At 35.6% G+C, this 22296-nt stretch overlaps 1 pseudogene; it reads left to right on the plus strand.

The window, feature by feature from the left end:
- LOC149829883 (TOM1-like protein 1 pseudogene) overlaps positions 1 to 15298 on the plus strand; it is a 52264-nt pseudogene extending 36966 nt beyond the window's left edge.
- Positions 15299 to 22296: the final 6998 nt, after the last annotated feature.

Raw genomic sequence — 22296 nt, forward strand, 5'->3', positions numbered from 1 at the left:
GTGGGTCCCATTTGATCTTTTCGGGGGAAAATAAAGGGGTTAAAATGATTTTTTTTGAAAGACTTTAAAAGGACACCTAAACCCACTAATATTTTTGTAATTTTGAAATGTGTAGAACATGGAAATCAAATGGAATTGGATAAAAGATGAAAAATTAGGGTTTGCACCCCTGTAGGGTGGGCCCCACTTGAAGAAAGTTGTAAAAATTAGAATTTGAATTGAAAATCAGGTTTAAAACGAATCTAGATCATTTTTCTAAGGAAAATGTTTTTGAAATATGGAATGTAAAGCTTTGGGGGGTTGGCCAAATGTCAAATGTTGATTTAAAACCCAGGTTTTTGAAATTAACTTCAAAATAAGGTTTTAAAACTCGAATCTGAATTAGAGATTTTGAAAAAATAGAGTGCTGGATCTCGAAGATGACATGCAATGACATAAAATGATATGAAAAGACAAGAAATGACATGAAATGATATGAAATATTATGAAATAAGATGCGAACTATGAACCCTGGGTGAGGGATTTAAAGTCCCGGACCTTTGCCAGAGACAAGGAATTGGAAATTTCTGTCCGGAGGCAAAAATTGATGATTGATCGTCAGATCCGATATTGGATCCGATCCAAATGTGAATTGGGTCTTGGATATAACTAAGATTTTTAAAAAAGGAATTGATTTGAGCCCATATTGGCGACTGTACCAACTTGAAGAAGGATAAAATGCAATTTTGGATAAAATGATCCAAGAAATGATTTTTCCCCTGCAGAGCATGGAGTGACACTAAAAACAAGGTTTGAACTGGTCACAACTGATTCACACTGAATCCTAGGGTTTCTAAACTCAAAGGAACTGAAATAACACTGACTCAAGCAAACTCCTTGATCAAATGAATGAGAAATGGTACAATTCTCAAAGAAATGATGAGAAATGACCATTGAAGTAAAGTGGGTGACACGAATATATTGAGTTTGAGCTAGAACAAATTATTACGACAATGAAGCCGTACATGATACTTCAAGTACAAGGTTTTGATGATGAGCAAGTGAAATCAACTGCATTTCAGCTAAGGCAATGAAGACATTGAAGAATTCGATGAAGAATCTTTGAAGACTAGTGTGCAAATGATAAATTCATTAAAAGTCTTAGATTCTTATAAGAGCCTTACTTAGAGTGTATATTTAGATTGCATTTCACCTAAAAAGTTTTTAGAAAAACTTTTTTAAAAGAACCCCTCATGAAAATCTTTTTAGAAAACTCTTTTCTTAAATTTTTGTGTTTATTAGTCGACCAATAGACTCACCAGTCGACTAATCCTTTCGCGCCATATTTTCTAAAAAATCATTTTTGTTAAATTAGTCGACCGAAGGTTTTATCAGTGGACTGGACAAAATGTCTGTTTTTCTGAAAATTAGCAGCAGTCAACTAATTCTTTCGCGCCATATTTTCTAAAAAATCATTTTTGTCAAATTAGTCGACCGAAGGTTTTATCAGTGGACTGGACAGAATGTCTGTTTTTCTGAAAATTAGCAGCAGTCGACTAATGGTTTTATCAGTCAACTGGACAAAACATGTGTTTTCTGAAAATTTAGCAGCAGTCGACTAATGCTTTTATCAGTCGACCGAACAGAATGTTTGTTTTTCAAAAGATTTTAGCAGCAGTCGACTGAAAGGTTTTTCAGTCTACTGATGATATTATTAGTCGACTAATTTTATCTCTAGTCGACTAAGTTTCAAAAGTTCATATTTTCAAACGGCTGGATTAACAGATCAGTCGACCGACGATAACTGTCAGTCTACTAATAACTAACTATTAGTCGACTAACTACTGTTCCAGTCGACTAATTTTGTCATTTTTTCTGAAACTTCAAAAAGGCATGTCTTTTCATTTTTCAAACATTTTGATTGTTCAAAATAGACCCTCAACATATGGAAACTTTCAACTATAAATATGAGTGCATTCTACACTCAAATACATTAAATCCATTTGAATTACTTCTTGCTTTTCACTCCTATTCATTTAAGTATTCATTTTCTCACTCACTTGATATTTTTCACTTCAGTTTTTCACTTAAATTCCTTTGAGAGATAGTGAATTCGTGAGTTGAGTATTTTAACAACCTTAAAAGCCAATTGCATCTCATTTGCATTCATAAGAAGGGCTCGTAGGTTGTTTTGTAAGTTGTTACTTGTTTCAAGTTTCTGTAAAAAGGACTCCTTGGTTTAAAGGAGTTGTTTGCTTTCAGTAGGTGTGTTATTGAAAGTGGAACCAGATTTGGTTTGTATGATCTTGTAGTTACACAAGGTTGATAGTGGAAATCTCAAGCGGGTTTTGCTTGGGGACTGGATGTAGGTCGGGAAAGACCGAACCAGGATAAATTCTTGTGTTTCTTTGTGTAATTGCTTTTCAAATTGCAAAATCTGTTAATATTTTGCAGACAATTTTTAAAGGCACTATTCACCCCCCTCTAGTGCTCGTTGCCTCGATCCTACTGCACTTTCATTTGGTATCAGAGCATGTTTGCTATTATTTTGATTTGATCATCATCTAGCATGGAACCTACAACATCTCAACACAAAGAAGGAAGCTCCTCTGTTCGTCCTTCTCTCTTCGACAGAACAAACTATGAATACTGGAAAGTGAGAATGATAATATTCTTGCAATCCATGGACGGAGTTATTTTCCACCCTCTAAAGTAAGGATGGAGGAACCGTCACCTTTGGTGACAATAACAAGGGAAAAGTAATAAGTATTGGTAATATTGGTAATCCAAAATTTCCCTTGATAGAAAATGTTCTTTTAGTAGATGGTTTAATGCATAATTTATTATCTATTAGTCAATTATGTGATAAAGGTTTTCATGTTTCTTTTGAAAATGATTTATGCTTAATTTCTGATTTTCAATCTAAAATGATCATTTTTAAAGGTAAAAGAAGGAACAATGTGTATGAACTATATCTAGATGAATTACCCACTTTTAATGAAAAATGTCTTATTGTTTCAAATGAAATTCAATGGTTATGGCACAAGAGACTTGGACATGTTAACTTTAAAATTATTTCCAAGTTATCCAAGAATGATCTTGTAAGAGGCCTACCTAGAATACCATATAAGAAAAATCACTTATGTGATGCTTGCTAAAGGGGTAAACAAATCAAGAGTTCTTTTAAAGCAAAAGATATAGTTTCAACAAAACGTCCTCTTGAACTTTTACATTTAGATCTATTTGGACCATCTAAAATTCAAAGTTTGAATGGTAGCAAGTATGATTTTGTTATAGTAGATGATTATTCTCGTTTTACATGGGTGATTTTTCTAAAAAGCAAAAATGATGCTTTTCGGAATTTTCTAAACTTTGTAGAAGAATTACAAATGAAAAATCTACATCTATAATTAAAATTTGTAGTGATCATGGTGGTGAATTTGAAAATGAATCTTTTCTAAAGTTTTGTGATTTAAATGGTATATCTCACAACTTTGCTTTTCCTAGAGCGGCTCCACAAAATGGAGTTGTTGAAAGAAAGAATAGAGCTTTGCAAGAATGTGCTAGAACCATGCTTCAAGATAAAAATTTACCCAAATACTTTTGGGCTGAAGCAATAAATACAACATGTTATGTTTTAAACCGTGTTCTTATTCAACCAATTTTACATAAAACATGTTTTGAATTGTATTATGATTGTATACCAAAGATTTCATATTTTAAAATTTTTGGTAGTAAATGCTTCTTGTTAAATACCAAAGATAATCTTGATAAGTTTGATTCAAAATCAGATGAATCAATATTTCTTAGATATTCTTCTAGAAGTAAAGCTTATCGTATTTTCAATAAAAGAACATCTTGCATCGAAGTATCTTTACATGTTGCATTTGATGAGAATTGTGAGCAGGTTATACCTCTAAGCGAATGAGAAGAAGTAATACCTCAAGAAGAACCCTTGATAGAGAATACTTCTCAAGAAAATATTCCTCTTCAACCGGTTTGGAAAGAAGTTCCCAATCATCCACATGAACAAGTTATTGGAGAAATGAAGAGTGTTGTCCAAACTAGAAGGCAATTAGAAAAATATATTGCAAATGTTGCTTTCATATCTAAAATAGAACCAAAGAATATCAATGACGCTTGTGATGATGAATTTTGACTTTTGGCCATGTCTGAAGAACTTAATCAATTTACTATGAATGATGTTTGGGATCTAGTTGATAGACCAAAGGATCATCCGGTAATTGGAACAAGATGGGTCTTTCGAAATAAGCTGGACGAAAATGGCAAAGTCATTCGTAACAAAGCAAGGCTAGTAGCACAAGGCTATAATCAAGAAAAAGGCATAGATTTTGATAAAACTTATGCACCAGTAGATCGATTGGAGTCAATTCGAGTGATGCTTGCTTTTGCTAGTTACATAAACTTCAAGTTATATCAAATTGATGTTAAGAGTGCATTCTTAAATGGACACATCAATGAAGAAGTTTATGTAGAGCAACCTCCAGATTTTGAAAATGAGAAATATCCAGAAAAAGTCTACAAATTAAAAAGAGCTTTGTATGGACTTAAACAAGCACCAAGAGCGTGGTATGAAAGACTACGATTTTTTTTAGAACAATCTGGTTTTTCCATTATCGGGTAGACTCCACTTTATTTATTAAAAATCTTATTTCAGATATTCTTATTGTGCAAATTTATGTTGATGACATAATATTTGGTTATACTAATGATTCTCTTTGTAAAGAATTTGCTAAAGCTATGCAGGAAGAGTTTGAAATGAGTTTGATGGGTGAATTAAACTACTTCCTTGGACTTCAAATAAAGCAAACTGAAGAAGGAATCTTCATCAATCAGGCTAAGTATACAAAAGAACTTCTCAAGAGATTTGGGATGGACTCATCGAAATCAAGAAGGAATCCTATGAGTACAACTACTTCTCTTGATAAAGATGAAAATGGTAAAAGTGTAGATACTAAGCTTTACAGAGGTATGATCGGATCTCTATTATACTTAACTGCTAGCCGACCTGATATTATGTTTAGTGTTTGTATGTGTGCAAGATTTCAAGCTAATCCAAAGGAATCTCATTTAACTGCAGTAAAACAAATTCTTCGTTATTTGAAAGATACTTCAGATTTCAGTTTGTTTTACCCAAAATCATCTTCCTTTGATTTAGTTTCATATAGTGATGCAGATTTTGCAGGAAGTAAATCTGATCGCAAGAGTACTAGTGGAACTTGTCATTTTTTAGGAAATTCCTTAGTCTCTTGGTTTAGTAAAAAGCAAAATTCAGTGTCACTCTCAACAACTGAAGCAGAATATATAGCAGCTAGTTTAGCATGTTCACAAGTACTATGGATGAAACAGACCTTAAAAGATTTTGGTTTGAATTACTCCACAACAACTATTTATTGTGATAACACTAGTGCTATAAATCTTTCTAAAAATCCTGTTCAACACTCAAGAACTAAGCATATTGAAGTTAGACATCATTTCTTAAGAGATCATGTGTTAAAAGGAGATATTTCGTTAAATTTTATTTTCACTAAAGAACAACATGCCAATATCTTCACTAAACCACTTAAAAATGAAGATTTTATGAGAATTAGGAGAGAACTAGGCATTTGCTCGTTTTTGGATTTATAAAATGTTTTTTTTGAACAAGATCTCAAAATCGCACCATATTAGTCGACCGATAAATTTCTAGTCGACTGATGCTTTAAAATTTTTACAGAAATAATCACACCTTATTAGTCGACCGATAAAATTCTAGTCGACTGATATTTTTTAAAATTTTTTAAAGGACCCAATACCCCTTGGTTTTTAACGCATCGTTCCATTTTTATGCACCTTTTCGTTTTTCTTAAAAACGAAACCCTTTGAAAAACAAAACCCTCTCTCTCTCTCCTCTCTCTCTCTTACGAAAAACCCTCAGAGTGCAGTTCGAACCTCTCCTCGCCGAAATCTTCTGGCCGTGACAGAGAGTCTCTTGACTTTTTGCCAGAATCCTCTTGCCGTGACCGGTGCCTCTTCAGTCCTCCCCGGAATCCCCTTGTGGCAGCCTCCTCTCACCTGTCGTCATCCACCGCGGACTCCTCCTCGTCTCTTCCCTCTTGCCTAAAATCTGTGAAGAATCGACATCCCTTTTCAGTGGGTTGTTACTGTTGATTTTTTTTGCCACTACCAACAAATTTGAAGGCACATCGTTCACTTTGCACAAAGTGTTTATGTTGCACAACGACGGATATCTTCCTCCCGCCGAACGTCATTTGGAAGCCGACATCAACACCATCTTCAATTGTTCCTCTCAACAACTGTGTTGATTAATCATTCTCTGCAACTGGAAATTTTTTTGGGGGAATCTGTTTCAACCATGCCTCGTCAGAAAACTGCATCCGCAAAAGGTTCTCCTCCTCCTACACCTCCAGCAAGACATGGATTTTCTCTCAGACTACTCCGAAATCCTCTTTTATATGATACTTTTGGATCGATTTCTGCAGTTCCTATTTTACCAGGTCGAAATGTCATCTTTCATTTGTTTTCTCGTTACAAAATCAGAAAATTATTTCCAGGTATTTCACATCTTTTTGATGCTTGTGCAGACCCCCTTCAATATCCTTTTCTGATCCACGTGTTTTACACAAATTTACAAATTGATCATGAAACTATAATTCTTTCCTCTCTTGTTCGCGATGTTGAAATTGAGTTTGATTCTAAACTGCTTGGACAAATCTTAGAAATTCCACCTTCAGAAATTCTTTTCAATACTGTTGAACTTAATGATGAAGGAATTTTTGGACAAATTCATCTTCCCGGTGCACCTCATTGTCCTCCTTTCAAAAATACCAATCTTCAAACTCGTGCACGCATTGCTGGACGAATCCTTGCCCGCAATGTTCTACCTAAAACTGGTTCTTTTGATTATTATCCTAAGATCTTTCTATGGCTCTTTATGTCTTATTTAATATTTCTGTAAATTGGGCTAACGCGTATTTTACTAATTTGTAGAAACAAAAACCTTTTCTTCCGTATGGATGTTTTCTTACTCGTATATTCAGATATTTCAAAGTACCTTTAACCAATGAAAAATATATTGAGCAAAAAAAGTTCTTTGATCAAACTATTTTTAAATGAATGAAAATCAAATATCTGCCTCCTTTAAACTTTGATCAAACTGAACCATCTGATCCTACTGAACCATCAATTTCTGAACCCTCACCATCTTCTGTGACACCTTCATCTCAAGGAAAACGAAAGAAATTTTCTACTAGTCAAGACAATGATGAAGTTTTGTAGCGACTGGAAGCTTTGGAGCTGTATCAACACACTTTTTGTGAAGATGTGACTCAACAACTTTCTTTCATTCAGAAAGATATTACTGCAATCAAGGACTTGCACAACTCACTTTTCTGATCTTTGTTTTCTGTCTTTACTGAACTTTGATACTTTATGGGTTGTAATATTTTGAACTTGAATTTACATTTTGCTTATGCTATTTCTGCCCTTACTCTTTTTTATTATGACAAAGGGGGAGAAAAAGATAGACCTTGCATGAGAAATGAGAAATTAAGAGAAAAATATAGAAATTGCACATTGCATTATTGCATTATGACTTGGAAATTACATCATGTGAAAGCATTGAAAATTGCATTTATGAAAAAGTTTTAAAAATGCATGAAGTAATAATGGAAATGCAAACCAATCAATATGTGATATATGTGCTTTGAATGTACTAACTTTTAATGTTGTGTAGCATATTGATAGGGGGAGTAAAATCTCTATCTATGCATCTAAATGCTTCATCTTTGATTAAGTTTGTCATCATAAAAAAAGGAAAAATTGTTACGACAATAAAGTCGTACATGATACTTCAAGTACAAGGTTTTGATGATGAGCAAGTGAATCAACTGCATTTCAGATAAGGCGATGAAGAAAGATGACAAGCATTGAAGAATTCGATAAAGAATCTTTGAAGACTAGTGTGCAAATGTTAAATTCATTAAAAGTCTTAGATTCTTATAAGATCCTTTCTTAGAGTGCATATTTCGGTTGCATTTCACCTAAAAAGTCTTTAGAAAAACTTTTCTAAAATAATCCTTTATGAAAATCTTTTTAGAAAACTCTTTATTTAAATTTTCGTGTTTATTAGTCGACCAATAGACTCACCAGTCAACTAATCCTTTCGCGCCAAATTTTCTAAACAAAATATCATTTTTGTCAAATTAGTCGACCGAAGGTTTTATCAATCGACTAGACAGAATGTCTGTTTTCTGGAAATTTTAGCAGCAGTCGACTAATGATTTTATCAGTCGACCGGACAGAACATGTATTTTCAGAAAAATTTAACAGCAGTCGACTGAAAGGTTTTTCAGTTTACTGATGATATTATCAGTCGACTAACTTTTTCTCTAGTCAACTAAGTTTCAAAACTTCAGATTTTCAAACGACTTGATAAACACATTAGTCGACCAACGATAACTATCAGTCTACTAATAGCTAATTATCAGTCGACTAACTACTGTTCCAGTCGACTAATTTTGCCGTTTTTCCTGAAACTTTGAAAAAGCGTGTCTTTTCATTTTTCAAACGTTTTGATCGTTTAAAATGGACTGTTTTGACACCCTTTCATACCCTCAACGTATGAAATCTTTCAACTATAAATATGAGTGCATTTTACACTCAAAAGCATAGCAATCTAATCAAATTATATTGAATTACTCTTTGCTTTTCACTCATATTCATTTTCTCACTCACTTGATATTTTTCACTTCAGTTTTTCACTTAAATTCCTTTGAGAGATAGTGAATTCGTGAGTTGAGTATTTTAACAACCTTAAAAGCCAATTGCATCTCATTTGCATTCATAAGAAGGGCTCGTAGGTTGTTTTGTAAGTTGTTACTTGTTTCAAGTTTCTGTAAAAAGGACTCCTTGGTTTAAAGGAGTTGTTTGCTTTCAGTAGGTGTGTTATTGAAAGTGGAACCAGATTTGGTTTGTATGATCTTGTAGTTACACAAGGTTGATAGTGGAAATCTCAAGCGGGTTTTGCTTGGGGACTGGATATAGGTCGGGAAAGACCAAACCAGGATAAATTATTGTGTTCTTTGTGTGTTTGCTTTGCAAATTGCAAAATCTTTCAAAATTCCGCAGACAATTTTTAAAAGAACTATTCACCCCCCCTCTAGTGCTTGTTGCCTAATTAATAGCCTCTAAAAATTTCTAATTAATAGCCTCTAAAAAAATCTATTTAAAGAGGCCAAAGAGGGGGGTCGACCCCTAAGCTCTCTCTCATTATATCTTGCTCTCTCTCTCTCTCTCTCTTCTCCAGCAGTTCTCCTTGCTCCATTGAAGCTGCAGCCCCAAGGTAAACTTCTTCCACATTATTTCACTAGTTTTATTAATTTTTAATGTTTATTTCGTATATCTCACCATTATCGCCCCTTGTGTATTGGATTCAAGCTTAGATTTCATTCAAGAACCATAAAATTGATTCAAGAAAGCAATCCAATACTCTTTAATGGTGTTTTTCATGATTATAATCTGTTGGAATCATTTAAATTGTTATTTTTTATGTTTTTGCCAAATAAAAGATGAGATTCACCCGTTTAATGGGTCAAATCCCTCTTTTTGAAGGCCAAATCAAATCCAATCGTGTATTCCCTAATTTTTTTTTATTTTCTTATCATATTAATGTTTATTTTACTTTTTCAAGTATTAAATCCAATTTTGTGATATTATTTGCATGATTTTTCTATTATTTTTCATATTTAGATTAGGGTTTTTAATATTTTATCGAATATTCATGTATTTCGATCCCGGGCATGCAAAAATCTCGTTATTTCATGATTAAGTTTTCATAAAAAAATACATTTTTTTTAGGGTTGGTTCATGGGTTTTTCAGTGACTTTCCATAAAAAATTTGGATTGTTTTGATTTCTGAAACTCTGTCAAAAAAATAGAAAACCAAACTTTATTTTTTGAAACCATGAAATCGCTATTGGGATTCAAGAACAACTTGCAGAGGCGATATCCCTCTCATTAGAGATCCGATTTACAATTTATAAGTTGAAGTGTTTTTTTTATCTAGTATTTACTGTATTTTTGTCATATTTTTGTGAATCTGTCTACTATTTTTCCTCTGTCAGAAAGTAGAATTGGTTTTTCAGAGCTTGTTATACCTTGTTCAAACCCTAGATCAACTTGTGTCGATCGTATCTCCCTCATCAAAGATCTGATCGATGATCCGCAAATAGGAAAATCTTTCTCTGTGTATCTGATGTTTACTGCTAAAATTTTATAATTCTTAAATGTGATTTGTTATATTTTCCTATACTTGAAACTGGATGCATGTATTTCAACTTGTTATATATTCGTTATAATTGATCGTATATTGCCGGAACGATATCTTCCTAACTGGAGATGATTTTTCTGATCTGTAAAAAGGGAAATCTCTGTTTTTTTGTCTAGTATATCTTTCTAAATTTTTATGAATTTATATAGTGATTTGATTCCTGATTTGGGTCTAACACTGTGACAGGTACGTGCTCGCGGGCAAAATCACATATTTTAGGGTTTTATTCAATTTTCATATTAAAATAATGTTGAAATTATATTTTTTTTATTATATTTTAATTTTAGAGTAATCAGAACTATCCATGTCAATTTTTGTTCATTTTTGAGTTTATTTGATATACTATTTGATTAAATCATTAAAAGAGGGTGCCCGCGGAGTCCCGATTCGAGTAAAACATTGACAAAAATCACTATTTTTGTAATATTTTGATTTTTCGTAAAAAAAATTATGTTTTTAATATTTGAACATGTTTATAATCAGGCAAGGGTGCTTCATATCCAATTTAGTATTTATTTGAATCCATTTGAGCCCTAAATCCAAAGTTTTACCAAAATCTTTTCTGAAAACCTTGATTTCAAGGCCATAGTCTTGTTTTCAAGGGTATTTTTGTTATTTTTCTCTAAATTTTGAATTTTAAAGTTATTTATTTTTATTATTTCTTCAATTTTATACCATATTTTATTATGTTTATCTTAGGAAAACATGGAAAAAGGCTTATGTTTGGATAAATCCAGTAATTTCTAGATATTATTGGATAAATCCAGAAAAGCCGACATATTTTTACTAACAAGTTTTCTAGTTTTGCAGGGATATTCAAGATTATATTTCCTTTTATTTTTCTTTATTTCAATTCAATTAGTAATGTAAATTAAATGTAAATTAAATGTAAATTTGGAATAAGAATTTACTTTTTTTTCTGCTTAGAATAGGGTTGCATTGCATATAGTTTATTTTTAATAATATGTTAATGTGTGATGAATGATGATTCATGCATATTACAAATTCATAATGGTCTACACGAATGACACGTGCATTAGCTTCTAAGGAGTTGATAAACTCGGTGGGTTTCATATTTGTGGCCATAGTCAGAATACGAACAAAACCCAGATTTATCATCTTTTTCTAAGCCACAATCAGCCTACACTCTTAGGCTATCTTCAAAAACCATTGCATATTTTAAGGTTTTCTAAGTATTTTTCTCTTTTAGAATAAAAATGAATTATATTAAATACGTATTTGTGGCCATAGTCAGGGATACGTAAAGAATCTATTTCATCTAAGTTCTATAAGGCACAAAAATCTCTTTTTCAAAGATTTTCCTCAAAATTCTTCAGAAAATACTTTTGCAAATTGCATTTTTTCATTCATCTAAGTTAGATTACATCATGAAAAGTTTTTACAGGGCCACACGCCCATACCTTTTGATGTTTTCCAATTCAAAACTCAGAAAAATCGATTTTCTCAAAAATCTCTAAGTCTTTCTCCATAGATCAATTTTCTCGGAAAGTTCTCTTTTTCTTCAGAAATCAAATTTTCTTTTTTTTAATTATTTCTGAAATCATGTTTCATGATTTTCAGAGCTTCTACTTTTCCCAAATATTTCTAAGTACTTCAAGAATACATCATGTTTTTCAATCAAAATTTCTCTAAGTCATAGCACATGTCTGATTCTTTGTGCATTTAGGAACAAAACATCGATTTAGACAAGTTGAGCAAAGCAAAACATAAGATTGATCCTTGGTTCGATTATCTCTAGTTATGGTGCCAAGAACGGTTGAACCTCGTACCGACAGGCGAGTCTCATTCCTCAGAATTATCCTGCATTTTAAAACAGAGGCGAGTTATTTTTAAAATCTTTTTCAAAGGTCAGTTTGACTTGCAAAAGTAAAATTTTGTGATAATAACAGAAACCGAATTTAAAAAGTTCGACCAGTAAGAACTAGATTTAGGTGGTTCAACTAGTGAAAACTAGATTTAGGAAGTTTGACTAGTAAGAACTGGATTTAGGAAGTTCGATTAGTAAAAACTGGATTTTGGAATAGTTTGAGCAATGAGAACTGGATTTAGAGAGTACGACCAGTGTCAAACCGGATTTGGAGAGTTTGACTAGTAAGAACTGGATTTAGGTGGTTTGACTAGTAAAAACTGGATTTAGGAAGTTCGATCAGTAAGAACTGGATTTAGGAAGTTCAACCAGTAAAAACTGGATTTAGGAAGTTCGACTAGTAAGAACTGGATTTAGGAAGTTCAACCAGTAAAAACTGGATTTAGGTGGTTTGACTAGTAAAAATTGGATTTAGGAAGTTCGACCAGCAAGAACTAGATTTAGGAAGTTCAACCAGTAAAAACTGGATTTAGGAAGTTCGACCAACGAAACTGGATTTAGAGAGTTTGACCAGTAAAAACTGGATTTAGATGGTTCGACCAGTAAAAACTAGATTTAGGAAGATTGACCAGTGAAAACTGGATTTAGGAAGTTCGACCAGTAAGAATTGGATTTAGAAAGTTTGACCAGTGTAAAACTGGATTTGAAAATAGGCTTAACTCGAAGGTTGATTTTGACATGACCGGCAAAAATGGTTTCGATAAAAGACTCGGCCCGAAGGTCAAATTTGAAAAAGACTCATGTTTTGAAAGCACTTGTTGATTGTGATGGGAGATTTTCAATCTTCACCCTCACGATGACTTGGACAACTATCGGGAGTCTCAAGATTATCTCTTATCCTGAATGGGTAATAAATTTGATGCAAATGAATGCAAATAGATGCAAATAAATGATGAAAGATTTTGTTTGATCCTGCCTGCATATAGGATGTTTAAAAAATAAAGACAAGTTTTCATAACAAAAGATGCCCAGTATAATTAGGGAGTAAGACATTGAACAAAAGGATAAATAATTGATATTTGAAGAACGCTCTCTAAAGGTAACAAGGCAACTGACTTCTTGATTGATTTGGGAGGCACTCTAAAAGAGGTTACTCCTCAAAAAAAGCCATATTGCAAAGAAGGAGAAAGAACAACAATATATAAAGAAGATGGCGCCAACTATGAGAAAAGTTGATGTCTTATTGATGCATTGAAAGAGAGACGACAAATCGAGGAAAGAATTGGGACTATGTATTCCCTTCAAAATGACAGAAGCAAAATAAAAGAGATGAGGGAGCATAGGCGTCATCATTCTTTTCCACGTCCAGGGAGGGTGTCGGCGAGATAGCCGACTGTTCGTCCTCCTTGTCTCTTACAAGAAGTTCGTTGTCGATGCAATCCTGCACAATGTTCTTGAAGATGAAACAATGTTCTAAGTCGTGCCCCGTCGCTCTGTGATATTCGCAGAATCAATCCTTCCATTTTCCCATGGCGATAGAAGGATCAACGGCCTTCAGAAGTCTTACCATGTCTTTTGCTAGCATGTACTCAAGAACACTCTCGAGTGTTTGATCCAAGAGGGTAAATTTATGATCATGGCTCTAACCGTTGTGCTGTATCTTTCACTGAATGCTTGATTTCTACTGAGGCTTGGTCAAGACAGCTGATTGGTCTTCTTTTTCATCTTCGACAAAGAGATCCTTGTCGATGCAGTCTTGGATGATGTTCTTCAGGACAAAGCAGTGCTCAATGTCATGCCCTACTGCTGGATGGAATTTGTAGAACTGATTTGGGAATCTTCCCATGATCGTGGGAGGGTCCATGGCTCTTGGGAGCTTGACGAATCCCTTGGTCAGCATGTATCCAAGGACTTCTTCGAGCGGCTGCTCTAAGGGAGTAAACTTGCGGTCATAACCCCAACCATCACACTTTATCTTTTCTTTCTGTAGGGATTTCTGGTGAGAGCTCGACTGGAATGACTTGTTGTCTTGCTTGAATATATCTCCCTTTTTGTCTGTATTGTTGCTTCTACCGGGCTTAGAACCTCCCGTGCGGTTGCTCTTGCTAGTGATGTTCTTGGAGAAGGTGACAGGTGCCTTTTTCTTGATGGGAGCCTTTCTGGGATTGTCTTCAGCTTGCTCAAACATCATTTTAATCATCATTTTCTTAAACAACTGATATGCGGCAGGATTGATCTCATCCCTGTCAGCCTGACTCTCTCCTCTGGCAGATCTTGAAAAATTCATCTTTTCTTGCTCGCTACTGATATCACTGATGCACTGATATAGTGCAGTCTTCTTGCCTGATCTGGTCTGAACCACTCGAGAATATTGATGCTCTCTGCAGAATGAGGTAGATGGTTATAATTTGAGGATGACAATTTGGATGAAAATAAATAGAGGAAAAATATTTGGTGAGAATCAGGTCAATATTTGAAAGATATCTCACTACCAGGGATTGGGTCATTGTTGGAATTGCGATAATTCCGTTGTCATTCTTAATGAAGAAGTGAGTAACTAAGATGTGCCTTGTTACCTAGACGAGGTCGTCTAACCATGATAGAGTGAAAAATTATTGAAAAGAAATGATTTTATTGATAATAAACTTGACAAAGAGGGGGTGGACAAACAATCTGCCACTACTTAAGATAATTAGAGGACACTCGAGGACCCAGGAAAATAGTAAGGACAATAAAAGAATCCCAACTATATTTAGCGGAATGGTATGTTCCGGACCACTAAGCAGACTTTAGATCAAATTCTGGCATAATGCCTAGTAATAATCGAGCATTGATTCGCTTATGTCTCTGTGAGAACTGCCTGACACATCGCTCTGGCTGGTAATAGATGGAAAAGAATGGTCTGAGTAACTTGAGTTGCTTGCCATGTGCATAAGTATATCGAGGGGGTGACTCTCAATGGTCGAAGTAATCCCACACTATTTCTTCTTCATGGAGGTTCTTGATCAAGAATCTGTATCGGGGAGTAGGTAGTGGCTCCTGGCTGTTATATCTCAAAGAACTTGCTTGAGTTGGCACATGCCAGAAGAACCAAGACTGCAATGCGTAGATGCACCCTTCCACTAAGATTGGATATTTGAGCGTGAAGCGGGTCAATCTACAGTACAAGAAGGCAAGTGCGGCCATGACGATCGGGAGACGGTTAGTCTACCGACTCCCCCATCTTCACAAAAGCTGCACTATTCTGATATTCATGTAGTTTTGTCCATCCTAGAAAAAGGCTAGTCCTACTATGCACAGAATCATGGCATGCTGAATCCTTTCTTGCGCTGCTTGGGATAAGGAGTCGTCTCCTTCAAATGTCCCATATTGTCGGTATAGTTCAAACAAGTCGACATACTGACTCTCATATACTTCTATTAGTGGCCAGGATCTGCGTCCAGTCATCCAGGCTAAAGCGTCTTAGGAGTCGAGTCCCTTGATGTTGATAAAAAACTATTGCTCTAATGGATCTTCTAGCTAACCAACTGGCTTAGGTAGACCCATAATCTCTGAAAATTCATCTAGTAGTAGAGTCATCTCTCCCCATGAGAACCAGAAGGTACAGGTATGCAGATTCCACCGCTCTACCAGTGCTTCAATCAAGTTGCCATTGACGATATGCTTTTTCACTGATGAAGTCAGTTCTAATCCGCAGTTGTTCAGATGGTCCGAGAACATACGAGAGAAGTTTTTGAGCCAAGAATAGTACCACCGGAGAATAAGAGGTTCAGTGTTTAGAGTTTGATGTTCAAAGAGACCTTACCGCACCTCGTAAGAGATATGGTTCTCAGGAAAGACAGAATCAAGGTGACTGGATGCCATCAAGATAGACTTGGAAAATAAAGAAGAAATAAGGGCAAGACTTGAGGAATATACACGATTTTTGAAAAATTGTAGGCAGGATCAAAACAAGGCTGAAAACTTGATATCCAGAGGAACGAAAGGATGGAAATCGCTTGGAGTTTTGAATAGAGTATTTTCTTGAAAAATCGTCCAAGGTTTTGATAAAATCTTTATAAAAATAAAGGGGAATGTAAGAAAATACATAAAAAACAAGGGATTTTGAAAATCGTCCAGAATTTTTAGAAAAATTATAGAAAAATATAAGGAAATAAAGGGAATAAAGAGAAATAACATTCAATCACATCCTGCACAATCAAGTATGCGAATACAACATTCCCTAAAAGGCTGACTCTACATGCAAAAAATTTTGAAATGGCTATAGGATCCTAATCCTAACTCTAAAGTTTTGATCATCTGTGTCCAATCATGCTATGCCGATATACTAGAGCCGAGGCTCGATGTACGTGGCATAAAAATAATTTCTTTGGTTTTAGGCTCATGTTTTCCAACATTCTTAAGCGTCTAGCTATATACTTTGGACTATGGCCCTCGGTACATGGCAGGGGGGATAAACCCAAATAGGTAGTTCAATTGTGAGGCTTTGTCTTGAACTATGGTTCTGGAAGAAAGCCCAACAACATGGTGGCCAGGTAAAAGTAGGTGGGGTTATTTTTGAAACATGATCAATATGCAGGAAAACAAAAGGCTCTAATGACCTAAAGAAGTAGAATTTTAAAAAATTTATGAGAAACAAACAATGTTTTCAAGCAATTCCTAGATTGAGGAGGATTGTATGAGACCTAAGTCTATGTGAGCATGAATAATGCCTCCTCAATCGGTCCTACCAAACCATGCCTAAGTCTACATGCTTCCATGTCAGTTGGGTTTGATTCTAGGCTCCTAGGTTCACATGAAATAGAGTTGACATTAAAGAACACGATTTTGACAAGTTGACCAAAACAAAGCACTAGATTGATCAGGCGAAGATAGGTCCCATCACGGTCGCCAAACCTGTTATCCTTGCAAAATTTTACTTTTGCAAGTCAAACTGACCTTTAAAAAAGTTTTAAAAAATAACTTTCGTCCGTTTTAAAATGCAGGAAAATTCAGAGGAATGGGACTCGCCTGTTGGTACAAGGTTTAACCGTTCTTGGCACCATAACCAGAGGTAATCGAACCAAGGATTCTTATGCTTTTCTTTGCTCAACTGTCTAAATCAATGTTCTATTTCTTAAATGCACAAAGAATCAGGCATATGCTATGAACTTTGGAAAATGCAGATTGAAAACATGGTATATACTTCAAATATTTAAAATACTTGAAAAAAGGAGACACTTTGAAAATCGTGAATCATATTGGGAAAGTACTTTGAAAGGAAAAGCTATTCTAAAAAAATTTGATTTTTGAAGAAAGAAAATCATAGTGTTTTGAGAAAATCGATTTTGAAGAAAATCCAGGTGACTTAAAGAAAATCGATTTTTCTGATATTTGAACTCTTGAATTAATCAAAAGGATGGGCATGTGGCCCTATGAAATCCTTTTATGATGTAATGTGAACCTAGATGATGCATGAATGCAATTTGTAAAAAAAAATATTTTCTAAAGAATTTAAGAAAAATCATTGATAAAAAGGATTTCTGTGCCTTATAGAATTTAGTTGAAATAAACTCAGCATATATTCCTGACTATGGCCACGAATATGTATTGAATATAGTTCATTTGATTCTAAAAGGAAAAAATACTTAGAAAAGTTTTGAAAAATATGCCATGATTTCTGAAAATAGCCTAAGAGTATAGGTTATTTGTGGCTTAAAAGAAGATGATAAATCTAGATATTGTTCGTATTCTAACTATGGCCACAAATACGAACACAATCTAGTTTATTAACTCGTGTTGACCATTGTGGATTTAAATATGCATGAATCATCATCCATCACACAATTAATATTATTAAAAATAAACTATATGCAATACAACCATAATCTAAGGAAAAAAGTAAATTCTTATTCCAATATTATAATTTAATTTATATCAATAATTGAAATAAAATAAAGGAAAGGAAAATGAAAAATCTAATCTTAAGTGTCTTTGCAAAATTAGCAAACTAGTTAGTAGAAAAATGTCAAATTTTCTAGATTTATCTAACAATATCTGGAATTGAGGAATTTATCTAGATATAAGCCTTTTTCCATGCTTTCCTGAAATAAACACAATAAATGATGATGCAAAATTCAATGAATAACAAAAATAAACAACTTGGAAATTTAGAATTTTGAAAAAAATAGCTAAAATACCCTTGAAAATTGACTTTTATTACAAAACAGGATTAAAAATAAGTTTTTTCGGAAAAGATTTTTGTAAAATGCTTAATCCGGGGATCAAACGGATTCAAAACAAAGCCAAATAAGGTAAAGAGCACCCTTGTATGATTATAAATATGATCAAACCCTAAAAATATAAAACTTTTCATGAAAAATTTCAAAATTTAGAAAAAAAAAATCATTTTTTGCCCGTACTTCAGTTGAATCAAGACTCCATGGGCATCCTATTTTTATGAAATAACTAAATAATGCATCAAATGAATTCTAAAATTCATAAAAATTGACATAGATACTTATAATAATCCTAACATTAATATGAAATAAAAAAATATAATTTTTGGGATTATTTTGATATAAAAATTAAATAAAAACATGAAAATAAATGATTTTACCTACGGTCATGTACCTATCATGGTGTGAGGCCCGAATCAGATATCGAACAACTATAAAAATTTATTAAATTTTACATATAAAAACTAGATAGATTAGTGAGAATATCCCTTTTTATAGATCTAGAATATGATCTCCGGTTAGGGAGATACGATTTCAGCAAAACATACCTGTATCAAATCTATGTGTAACAATGCAAAACAAGCAATCCTGTTTTCGAATTCAGATAAACAAAATAAACAACTCACTATGAGCTTGTTCATTATCTTAATGAGTTCGTTCATTTTTAAGATGAACGACATACAAGGCACCTCTGACGTGATCCTCTCTCTTTAAAATAAGTATTAGGGATTGCAGTGGATCGAGGCGGAGGCGGGAGACAAGGTCTTCTCAAAATTTTGCCTTCCAGCCTTGCATGGGTTTTGATTTTAACCTCAGTCCCTGCCTTCATCCCCATTTTATGTCCTCCATCCCTGTTCCAAATGGGACAAGGCAGGTTGGGGCCCCATTTCTCTCCAGTCCACTGTCATCCCTAAAGGTATTTTAGTTATTTTACTAACAAGGATTGGGGTTGTAAGTCCATCCCCACATGAGTTTTAATTTTAACCTCCATCCCTGCCTTCATTCATGTTTCATGTCCTCCATTCCTGGTCCAAATGGGGGCAAGGCGGGGCCCGGTTTCCCCCCGGTCCACTACCATCCCTAATAAGTACAAATGACAAGGAACAAATTTATAAAGTGATCCAAATGGGTAGCCTTTTCATTATATAGAGACTATTTATTGAGACACCCCTCGTAAGATGGACCTGGATCTTACTATACCTGATCCTTTGCTCTACCTAGACCTTCTACAAGAAAAAAACATTGATTCAAAGAAATCCAATCTCTACACATTATTACAATATGGTATACATGCACATCTTAGCAAAAATACCCTTTATCTTAAATAATCATACATAAATGTCTGTGTTTACAAAAAAATAAATGGGATTTACTTATTTATTAGAGATCTATTTTCTTAAGTTGGCTTTTAGGGCATGTCTAAAATATCTATACCATGTTAGCAGTACTCAAGTTGTAGCTAGATATTGACTAGTAACTTTTGAAAACAAGGGAATTTGCCAAGTTCAATCACTTCACTACATGGATGAGAGTCAATAGTGGTGACTCTTTAATGGTGACATAAAAATTCACCGTTATTGATGAGCAATAATGATGACTTTAGATATCCCTGTGAATGCCTTAACCCCAAACAAATGTTGACATTATGGTCATATCTATAACGTGCTTTAATCATTGTTATAGGTATGTTTGTAATGGCGACATTATATGACTGTTAACTATGTCGTTGTTATAAAGAGACCTATATCGATGACCTTAGATATCGTCGTTATAGGTATGTTTATAACGATAATATTATATGGTCACTACGAGGATGAGGGTTAATAGTAGTGAGACTTTAATGATGATAATAAATGTTGCCGCTATTGATAAACTACGGCACACATGTTGTCGTTATAAACATACTTATAACAACAATGTAATTATCATCGTTAAAGATGCATATTTAACGTCAACATTATTTGGCCATTAAATATTATCATTAAAACCACTTTAACGTCGATATTTAACGATCAATAATGTTGCTATTAAATATCAATAACGACAATATGTAAATGTCACTATTATAAGGTTTTACTCTATAACAATGACATATATGTCACCATTATTGAGTCTATAATGTAAAACCTATGAAAAAAAATTGCATCGAACACATGTCAGATACGTGTCAGACAAGTGCCGATATTGGTCCGCCGATGACAAACTCAGATCCGAGCCCGACTCGGACCCGACTTCTCGAAAGTTCGACAGCCTATGTCTTTAAAAAGATAGAGGCACTGAAGGCGAGGGGCAAAAACCCCTTGCCACCTTCTCTCTTCTCTCCACCTATCGTCTTCGGTCTCTTCCTTGCAGTCATTGACGACCGAAGCCGTCGGCGACCCACCGCCTCCACCTCCTGCTCTGGCAACCTCGACTGACATCCCCGACGCTGCCCCTCTCTCTCTCTCTCTCTCTCTCTCTCTCTGCAAGCGAACACCGTCGCCGATGATCCTCCGTCACCACCCGACCCTGACCTCTCCTCTCACCTCTCATCCCCTTTCTCTCGTGTTTGGACTGGCACCACCCAACGCCGGAGGCTACCTCCCCTCAGGTAACCCCTTCCTTCTTTGTGTGTCTTCTTCTCTCTTCTCTGTCTCTCTCGACCCTCCTGTTCTCAGGTCGATGGACCAGAGCCACCATCGTGGTGGTTGCCGGGGAGGGGGTGCTGAGCACCTCTCCTCTTCGTTCTTTCCCCTCTTCTCTTATTCGGTCATCTACTATCGGCCTCCGACCGTCGGAGATGCTAACCTAGTACCCAACCTCGACCGGTCATCTCCCCTTCTCTCTTGTTTCCTGTGTCTGACACCCACCTCCTTAGCTCCCATCTCGCCGTTGTCTTCCTCTTCTTTGCTCTCTCCTCTCTCGCTGGAGACGCCGACAAGGGGTCACCGACCTCCTGCCTCCCCTTTCCTCTTTTCTATTTTCGGGTCGGTGGACCAGAGCCACCACCGTGAGTGGCTCTAAGTCTGCCAAGAGGGAGGTGCTGAGCACCTCTCCCACTCATTGTCTCCTCTTCATTGCCTTCTTCTTCTCTCTACGATTGGCAGGTAGAGTGAAGCCCTGCCTACCCTCACTGTGTCAGGCAGGGGCGTCGGCCCCTGCCATTCATTTTTTTGGTGATCAGGCAAGGCTAGCGCCCCTGCCCGTTGTATCTTTCCTGGTCTGCAGAGGCAATGCCCCTGCCACCTTTGGTTATGATGGCAGGGGCGATGTCCCTGCCCCTTTCTATCTTCCTCTTTTGTTTCAGCCAGCAGGGGCCCCTGCCACTATTGGGGTTCCTTCAGCAGGGGCTTTGTCCCTACCCCTCCTTTTTACCCTCGACAGATAGGGGTTTTCCCCCTGTCTCTGCCCTTCCCCCTCTTTGGATGTGTCAGGCAGGGGCTTCACCTCTGCCTCCTCATAGTTTGCTCAGGCAAGGGCCTCGCCTCTGCCATTTGAACCCTCTATCTGGTAGGCCAGTCGCCTTGCCCCTAGATCCTCGTCAGGCAGGAGCGAAGGGCTTCACCCCTACCCCTCTATTTTTTGTCAGGTAGGAGGGGGCTAGGCCCCTCTGCCTCCTTGTCCTCTTTTTGGCAGGGGTTTTTGTCACTGCCTCCTCCCGACCCATAGGCAGACATGGGCTTCACCCTTGCCTCTTGCTTTTCAGCAGGCAGAAGCGAGGCCCTTTCTGCCTTTGGATTTCTAGCAAGGGAGGGGGCTTCACCCTCTGCCCGTTCTTGCTTTGTCCTTTTCATTTTTAACGTACTAATGCTTTTGCACATTGGTACTTACGCTCACAAGCGTACGCAGGACCGCAACCCCTCAAGGTAGGAAAAAGTTGTGCGAAGGACAATTAACGAACTTAACTTAAGCAATTAAAATTTAAAATGAGAAAATAAAAG

Source organism: Nuphar pumila, chromosome 8, assembly GCF_984573655.1.
Source record: "Nuphar pumila chromosome 8, dmNupPumi1.hap1.1, whole genome shotgun sequence".
Lineage (NCBI taxonomy): Eukaryota > Viridiplantae > Streptophyta > Magnoliopsida > Nymphaeales > Nymphaeaceae > Nuphar > Nuphar pumila.